The sequence below is a fragment of the Phoca vitulina genome, unplaced genomic scaffold (genome assembly GCF_004348235.1).
Source record: "Phoca vitulina isolate PV1807 unplaced genomic scaffold, GSC_HSeal_1.0 scaffold43, whole genome shotgun sequence".
Classification (NCBI taxonomy): Eukaryota; Metazoa; Chordata; class Mammalia; order Carnivora; family Phocidae; genus Phoca; species Phoca vitulina.
In genome coordinates, this window is record NW_022589746.1 from 849457 (window position 1) to 857959 (window position 8503).

Sequence of the window (8503 nt, forward strand, 5' to 3'; positions counted from 1 at the left end):
TTTTTAATTGCCAACACAAGGATTTTGATACTTTGAAAGCAGGAATCCCTGCTCCAAGCATTCATCTGTCCATCAATGAAAGCAGATAATTGTTTTTTGGTGGTTACTAATAAGCATTACTGTACCATTTTGACTGTATCAGTGATTCTCTATGGTTCTCTAATCTGGCTACACCTAAGAACCTCCTGTAACTGTGTGTATGAATAATTTCAAACCCTGGAGATTCTGATTCATTGTTACACTTAGAGAAAAACAATGAAATGCACACAGAGACTGTGACAATACTGCCCTTTCCCAGTTTGGCCCCAAGTCAGGACTAGTCAAATCCAACCAGCTCCCACTGCCCCATCCTGTGCCTTCCCCCTTCCCCCCACAATGTTTGCTAAAGCTGCTTTTAATCTAACTTCAAGAGCTCCTCGTCTCCGAACTCTTCCAAAGCAGCCCGATTTCTGGTATTTTAGCTGAGACTCACACTTTTTCAGATTTCCTCCTGCCAATCTCTTGTTGCTATGGGAATACATGCTTGTATCAATGTGTGTCCCTCAGTGCTCCAAATAAGATGGGAATAAGAGATCACCTCTCTAACAGGAAGAAACCACGCATGTGAAAGACACAGAACAATTGACAGAGAGAACAGACCCTGTAATGACACACTGTCCTCACAGTAGGGCAATGTTTATGCACATCAGAGGAGGAGGGGAAAAGATATGAAAGGTATGGAAGGGTAAACAGGAGTGAGAATGAACAATAGCAAAAACTGGCCATATTTGGGATTGCTAGAAATTCGTTTATAAATACTGATTCTGATGAATTTGTCCAAATTAGCTGGCCCAAATGGCAGTTTCTCTGAACCCAAACCACTATTTATGACAAGGGACCTTCCCTAGGGTGAGCGGTGAGCCAACTGTAGCGCCAAGGACCTTAAGAGCAGGAATGCTGGCATTAACTAACTCTCTTTTACAACCACACTCAACTGAAATACCAGAGACATGACCCAATAGACGTAAGTGGATTTGATTCCAACGCACACATATTTCAAATGAAACAAATAATGAAGAGTTCTGTGGAGAAACCAGTTCCCCTCCCCCTACTGATTTCTCTAATACTAATATCCATAAATGGACACATGAGGAAAAAAAAACTCCTTAAAATAGACCTGTCTTTCGGCAGACGTGACACTAACACTGAAATTTCAAGTTACTTGCTTAGCTTTTCCCATAATTATAAAATCTTTTAAATTTAAATTAAGTTTGGATATAATTATATCCTTGATTAAAATTTCAGGATTTCCCATGATTTTCAATTTACATAATATCTTAACTTTAAAAGTAAAAATAGATGATCACATACCTTTCTCTTCATGTCATATTAGTAGTATTTCTGGAAATTAAAAAGAGGATTCTGACACAATATGTATCTATTTCTCATGTATCAATAGCTGCCTACCGTTTAACTAATACTTTAACAAAGTTGCTATATAAAATCAAGACAGATCATCTTCCTGTCTCAAAGTAACAACTGTGCAGGAAAAACCACAGCCACTCTTGGTATTTAACTACAGAAATATGGGGAGGCAAAGACACATGGAACCCAGGCACACTCTTAAGATGATGATGATAATATGGGACTGCAGCCAAGTAAATTTCTTACTGGTTACAGACTGCATCCTAACCCTGCCCACTTATGTTCAAATGTGTGTGTTGGTGGAGGGTGCTAGGAGAGACATTCCCAGGGCACCACGTGAAGGGCTAAGCAGGCAAAATACTACACAATTCCATTAAATACTAATAGAATACTGTATGGACAATACCCCCTGGGTAAGGTGGCAGCTTTGAGCATAGGTGAATTCAGAATAAATCCAGGCAAATTCACCACCACCATTCTCGAATCAGCTCCCCAAATGAGTTTACTGACAGGTGGCTAGGGGTGTGTGTGCTTTGAAGCAAATGTATTCCAATTATAAACTTATGCTTAGAAACAGATAAAAATGCTTGTGTATTTTCTCTTAAATAAGATGCCATGTAAAGTGCATACTAGGTACTCAAATACGTTAGTTCTCTTTACTTGCAGAAGTCTAAATATATCTATCAAAACGTCATTCTAAGGAGGACCTTTAAAAAGCTAGCTTTTGCATTAATCATCATGGTAAAGTGTATTCAATTATCTTTGTGAAAATATAAATCACAGGTGACAAAATGAGCCCTAGTACTCTCAGTTTTAGTAATACCTCATATAATTTTAATATTATGATGGTCTTTCATATTCAATCTTTGCTCATACACGGACATGAATATACTTGAACTAGAAGTTGTGTTCTTTCTTATGGTGTCCCAAGAAAAAAATGGCATGAGAATAATGCTCGGAACTAGGGGCTCAGGATGCAACACAGCACCTGGAGGTTTTTTTGTCTTGGTTTGGTTTTTTGGCGGCGGGGGGGGGGGGCGGGGGCAGGCAGAACTCACACAACTAGGCAGACAGATGCCACTAAAACTGAACTTCTCTAACATAACCTGGGACCTCTATGATGTTCCAGAAGTCTTTTTTCACTAACTTCGTTTCTTTCCCGATAGCTTCCTACCTAGCTATTCCAAAGCCATACCAGTCTCCTTATCCAGCCAGCTGACCTGCTCCCTACCTCAGTGGGCTATTTATTAAGACCTGAGATTCCTCAACTCTTGCCAAATCAACAGTCCCTTTTCCACACTATCCCACAAGGTCTCTTGGCTGCTGAACATGCCTCCTCCCTTGAAACTCCCTCTCCCTTGGTCCCTCCCCCTCTCCCATTCTTGGTCTGCTTCTCATTCTTCACATTCTCTACATCATCACACTCCTTACACAAGACTTACACCGTCTCTAGTCAGACTACCTTCCTGAGCTCAAGTCTGAGGGACATCTCTACCTAGATGCTGCAAACATGTGAAATTCAACATGCTCAAATTTATTATGTTCCTTCAAATCCTCCTCCTTCTCCTACTGCCAGCCTGATGGTGCCATGATCTATCACTAAAGCAAAAACCCCAGTCATCATCTTAAGATTTTTCTTCTCTCCCTCTCATTTCTAAGAGGCCACCAACTCCTTCTATTCCACACAGAATTCTTTCTTGCAGCCATTGCTGCTACCCCATCTTCACTGCTGCTATGGGACAGCACAAATCACTTCTCAACTGGAATATTCCAATATCCTCCCACCTCTAGCTCTACCTCAAACCACCCTCTAGAATGCAGCCAGAGTAGAAGACAAATCTTATTATGCTACTCCCAAGCTTAAAATTGCTCCCCAACCCTACCCCAATGCAGGTTGTCCAATCCTGCCATCACTGCTCCTTAGTTTGCCCAGACAGACAGAGAATTCCTGGAGAACAGAGTTATTCTTATCTTTGAAACTCACATTAAAAATAAAGTGAGGGTTGGGGCACCTGGGTGGCTCAGTCAGTTAAGCGTCTGCCTCCGGCTCAGGGCATGATCTCAGGGTCCTGGGATCGAGCCCTGCATCGCACTGGGCTCCCTGCTCAGTGGTGAGCCTGCTTCTCCCTTTCCCACTCTCCCTGCTTGTGCACATTCTGTCAAATAAATAAGTAAAATCTTAAAATAAAGTGAGGGCTGTCTAGCTTCTGTTTGGAATTCTTGACAGTTTACTCTAGGTTCATGATCTTTCTGAATTTTTATGGGCCACAAATATTTGATTCCTGTTTTAACACTGTTTTACAGCACAGAAAAAAAAATATTCCTACACAAAACCTCATTAACACAGAAGAGTACGGCACAAGAATGGATATCTACATTATTTACTATAACTTCAGAAAGAAAACTTTCATAAATGCTCTATTTGCAAACACCATTGTAGACGGAAAAAACAGATGTTTTGTTCTCAGAGAATTAGGAGAAATATGTTTTCCTATGTTAATTTTTCTCCATGAAACTGAATCAAATGCATCCAGGTTTTGGAAATAGTTTAATGACATTAAAACATTTCTGTATGTGTCTCAAAGTAGAATGATATTAATTTTTCATTTCATTTTATTTTAAAGATTTTATTTATTGATTTGACAGAGACACAGTGAGAGAGGGAACACACGCAGGGGGAGTAGGAGAGGGAGAAGCAGGCTTCCCGCTGAGCGGTGAGCCCGATGCGGGGCTGATCCCAGGACCCTGGGATCATAACCTGAGCCGAAGGCAGACGCTTAACGACTGAGCCACCCAGGCTCCCCTAATTTTTCATTTTAGAGCAGTACTGTCCTATAGGACTTTTCTCAATAATAGAAATGTTCTAAGTCTGCACTGTTCAGTATGGTATCCACCAGCACACAGAGCTATTGAGCAATTAAACTGTGGCCAGTGCTGAAATTTTATTTTAATTAAATTTAAGTAAACACATGCGCCAACGGGTTAAGAGTGTGGTATTACTTTGTGAAACTAATATACTAGCATCTTAGCCTAAAGATGCTGATTGACAAAGTTTTCAAAACATGTCTCATTACTAAATTACCAAATATCCAAAAGTGAGTACCATTGACCCCTGAACAACATAAGTGACCCTCCCTGCCCCTGTCAAAAATTTGCATATAACTTTTGACTCCCCAAGAACTTCATAACTAATAGCCTACTGTTGACTGAAAGCCTTACTGATAATATAAACAGTGGGCTAACACGTTTCATGTAAGAGTTATATACTGTATTCTTACAATAAAGCTAGAGAAAAGAAAATGTTAAGAAAATCATTAAGGAGAATATTTACAGTACCGTCTGTCTTCATGGAAAAAAAAAATCTGTGTGTAAGTGGATCCACACAGTTATACCTTGTTCAAGGGTCAGCTGTATTTTGCTAGTAAAACAGAACTACCCTTTATGACAACCAGTCACTGTAAGGTGACTAAGATACATTTCAATACATTTTACCAGAAGAGTATCTTATTTGACTGCTGAACAAAGAATTATGAATGGAAGTTCTCCACAGTGTTTTCTAAACCTCACCAGTATGCAATGTTCTTGTATGCAATGTTCTTTAAACCTTCTAAAAGTTAAAAAATGAGAAAAGGGAATTTGTTCCAGGAGAGAAAAAGATCAGCAGTCAATTTCTATGAAACATCCAAATAAAAGGTTAAGTTCAAACCTAAGACAATGATACCCTTGCAATGAGAAAATTAAGAAGAAATTTTGGGGGTGAATTTAAATTAAAAAAAAAAACAAACCTTTGAGGACTACAGAGGAAACAGTCAAATGTCTGCTTATAATCTTTAATTTATTAACTTACATATATTTAAAAATACATTATATAGTGCAATATATTAATTCACGAAACAATTTTACTCTATTCACTTTCATCTTCCACTTATCAGTGTCTCTGTGGTCACTTAAGCCACTCAGAATTATCAAATTCCATTTTCCAGAGCACATCACCGTCACAATGACCAAATCAGCTATGACAGAGTACTTCTTGAATCCACACATGATGCTCTCATTGGAAATCTCAACCAACCAAAGCCATCAATACCTATTCAGGAGGGCAGAACATTTTTTCAGTCATCATTGACTATACTGATTGACTGAATAAATATATCAAACTAGCATCAACTGAAGTTATTTTAGCCCAATATGTATTTCCCAAATAGCATCCTGTTGTTCAAAATAGAGTGACTGAGGGACGCCTGGGTGGCACAGTCCATTAAGCATCTGCCTTCTGCTCAGGTCGTGCTCCCAGGGTCCTGGGATTGAGTCCTGCATCGGGCTCCTTGCTTGGCAGGGAGCCTGCTTCTCCCTCTGCCTGCCTCTGTCTCTCTCTCTGACAAATAAATAAATAAAATCTTAGAAAAAAAAATAGAGTGACTGAGAGTGCCCTGTAATAGGAGAGACTTGAACACGTGGTGACACTCTCTTTACAGAGGGATACGTTTGGGGGGAACTTTGCCTTATAATCAGGTGTACACAGTATATCCTTGAAGTCAACTTTTAAGAGGGAAGGCTGCCTGGGATATCTAAGAATTTCTTCCTGCCTTCTGTAAATGCTCTCTAAACTTCCAGATTTGGAATGAAATGCCTGTCTCTGCTAAGCAGTCATTTTCCTTTTCGAGTCACAGGCAGATACAAAGCTGCCAGGACAAGTGGATGGATGGGCCTTCCCTACTTTTAATCCAATCCCATACTACTGCAGGTACAATCGGCACAATCTTTCCAAAAAACTAATCTGATGGCATCTGCTCAGCTTAAAAACTTTCTACTGCCTCCACTGGTTGGAGGGTAAAAACTTCAATCTCCCTTGTGTCATTTTGAGGTTACTCTGATCCACCTTTGTTAACTTAACTGGTAGGTACCACCCTACTTTCTCATCTCAGGGGCTTTGGCCAAGACCTCTCCATTAACTGGAGGCACCCCCTACATTGGCATTCCAACTTGGTTAAATCCTACTCTCTTTTCATAGCTCAACTCAGCTTCCTCCACCACTGAATCCAGGAACAACTTCTGTCTCATTGCTTACCATAATATTTGTTTTCTACACTACCACTACTAATACCTAATACTTATTCAGTGTATGCCACTGGTAAGACACTATTTTAAGTGCTGCACACAGGTTATCTCCTGTATACCTCAAAAGCTTTCTAAGCTAGGTAACACTCTTGGGATAAGAAAGCTGAGGCCCACAGAAGTCAGACACAGTCCCAAGGTTCTACAGTGCTAGGATGGAAAGTCAGGTCATCTGCAGAGCTTCAGGGTCTGAACTCCTACCCTTTACAATGTCCTACTGCCCAAAGGCTTCTACATTAAATCAGAGGCTTCTTGACAATAGTGAAGGCTTACCAGTTGCTTGTTGAGAGAATGATCAGAACAATTACAGGTAGAACAATTACTACCTGAGAAGATGAAGGGAGGCTGGAAACTGAGTAATGTTGGTTTAACAGAGGATCCCTAGGGCTCCCTTCCAGCGAAAATCAATCATCAAAACCAAACCCCTGTCCCTTTCTCCAAAGATGTCCTTCACAGGTGTTATGAAGGACATCTGTTTGCAAAAACAAAACCCCCAAACTAGTTGCTGAGAAGTTAAGCGAGGCCTTTACCTAGCTTCACAGTGACAGAAGCACACATAAACCTCACATTTATAGACAGAAGCAACAAAACTATTCCAAGACACAATAACCTGATTTATTGTTTGATGACAAAGAAAAAAACTCAAGGCAAGCCCACCCTTTGGTTTCCTAGTTTAACACTGATTTTCAAGGCAAGAAGAATTTGTAATTCCTAAAGCAAATCAATGTTAGCATAGGCTTCCCATTTAACACAAAATATTCAGGCCTATAAAGAACCTAAAAGGTATTTTCCCAAAAAGGAAACTATAACAGCTAATATTTAGAGTGTTTTCTATATGTCAGGCATTTTCACATTCATTATTCCTTTTTGCGGTACCCTTTAAAAGATCCACTTGTATCAGTCATCACCTCGTTTTACAGAAGAGGAAACTAAGGTTCACATAGTTACACTGATAGTTACATGGTTTCAACCTTCGCTCTACATAGTCACCAAGCCCCATGCACTACATGAAGTTTCTCGGAGTTTAAAGATGTGGCACAAACTCTCCTTTCCTACTCTCACTTTCAAGCAGGGCTGTGAGCAAGGCTGGGGAACGGCCGCCTTGTCCTCCTCCCACCCCACAACTCAGGTATGTCACACACTTGTATCACCTAAGAGAAGACAAACTCCGCCCTCACTGTTCCTCCCGACACAGCACCCAACTGCTTGTTCGCGGGAGTCACCATTCCAAGATTTTAATCTGCAAGGTCAGAGTTTAGGTAATTTAAGACGAACACCGCATAGGATTGGCAGACTTACCTTCTGATCCCAGAACCATACATGCTGCGAGATCCGCAGTATAACGACACTTTCACAACTGATGGGAGAACTGCATGAAGCTTTCAAGTGCTCCACTTCCGCTAAGTCTAAAATGACACCACTATTTCTAACCATCAACTGACTTCGGACCAACGCCTTACCCAATACATTTTCAAAAGCCCTGGAAGCTTCGCGAGTACCGCCTAAGCGCGCAAATCTCTTGCTGTCATGAGTTAAACAACCCTAAAGGCAACCTTGCAGGTCGGTATCCTCTAGCAACAACTAGTCTAACTTGAGATCTCCCCTGTCACATGCAGAGGTCGATCTCACACCCAGCCACCCGCAATCACCATGTGCGAAGTTTAATCTTGAGTTCGGCCAAAAGGCATTTCCTTTTTCCTTAAATGAAAAGGAGATTCGGACCTGTGCTCCTGCCCGGCTGTCCAGCGCTCAGGACCCCTTCCCGGCGGGTGCCCGGCAGCCGCCCCGGCAGGATCCACCCCGAGCAGGAACGCGGAGCCTTCCAGGTGTAGCTGCCGACTGCAGGCCACGCCGCCCGCGGCCGCCTGGGACTCGGAGGCCGAGGGCGGAGGCGCGGCCGCCGCGCCCGCGCACAGCCGGCCCCGCCCGCCCGCCCCGCCCCCACCGCCCCGCCGGCGGGAGCTGCGGGCGCGCGCCCCGCCTT

At 41.9% G+C, this 8503-nt stretch overlaps 1 protein-coding gene across 2 annotated transcripts in view; it reads right to left on the reverse strand.

Annotated features, from left to right (window-relative positions):
• Window positions 1-8503, reverse strand: part of TAF5L (TATA-box binding protein associated factor 5 like) — a 33600-nt gene that overhangs the window by 24488 nt on the left and 609 nt on the right. The window contains exon 1 of one of the 2 annotated variants that reach the window (XM_032430222.1): window positions 8242-8381. The exons of the other annotated variant lie outside the window; for it this stretch is intronic. The gene's annotated coding sequence lies outside the window, so the exon portion shown is untranslated. Of the gene's footprint in view, window positions 1-8241; window positions 8382-8503 lie in introns of those variants that run through there. 2 annotated transcript variants of the gene reach the window in all.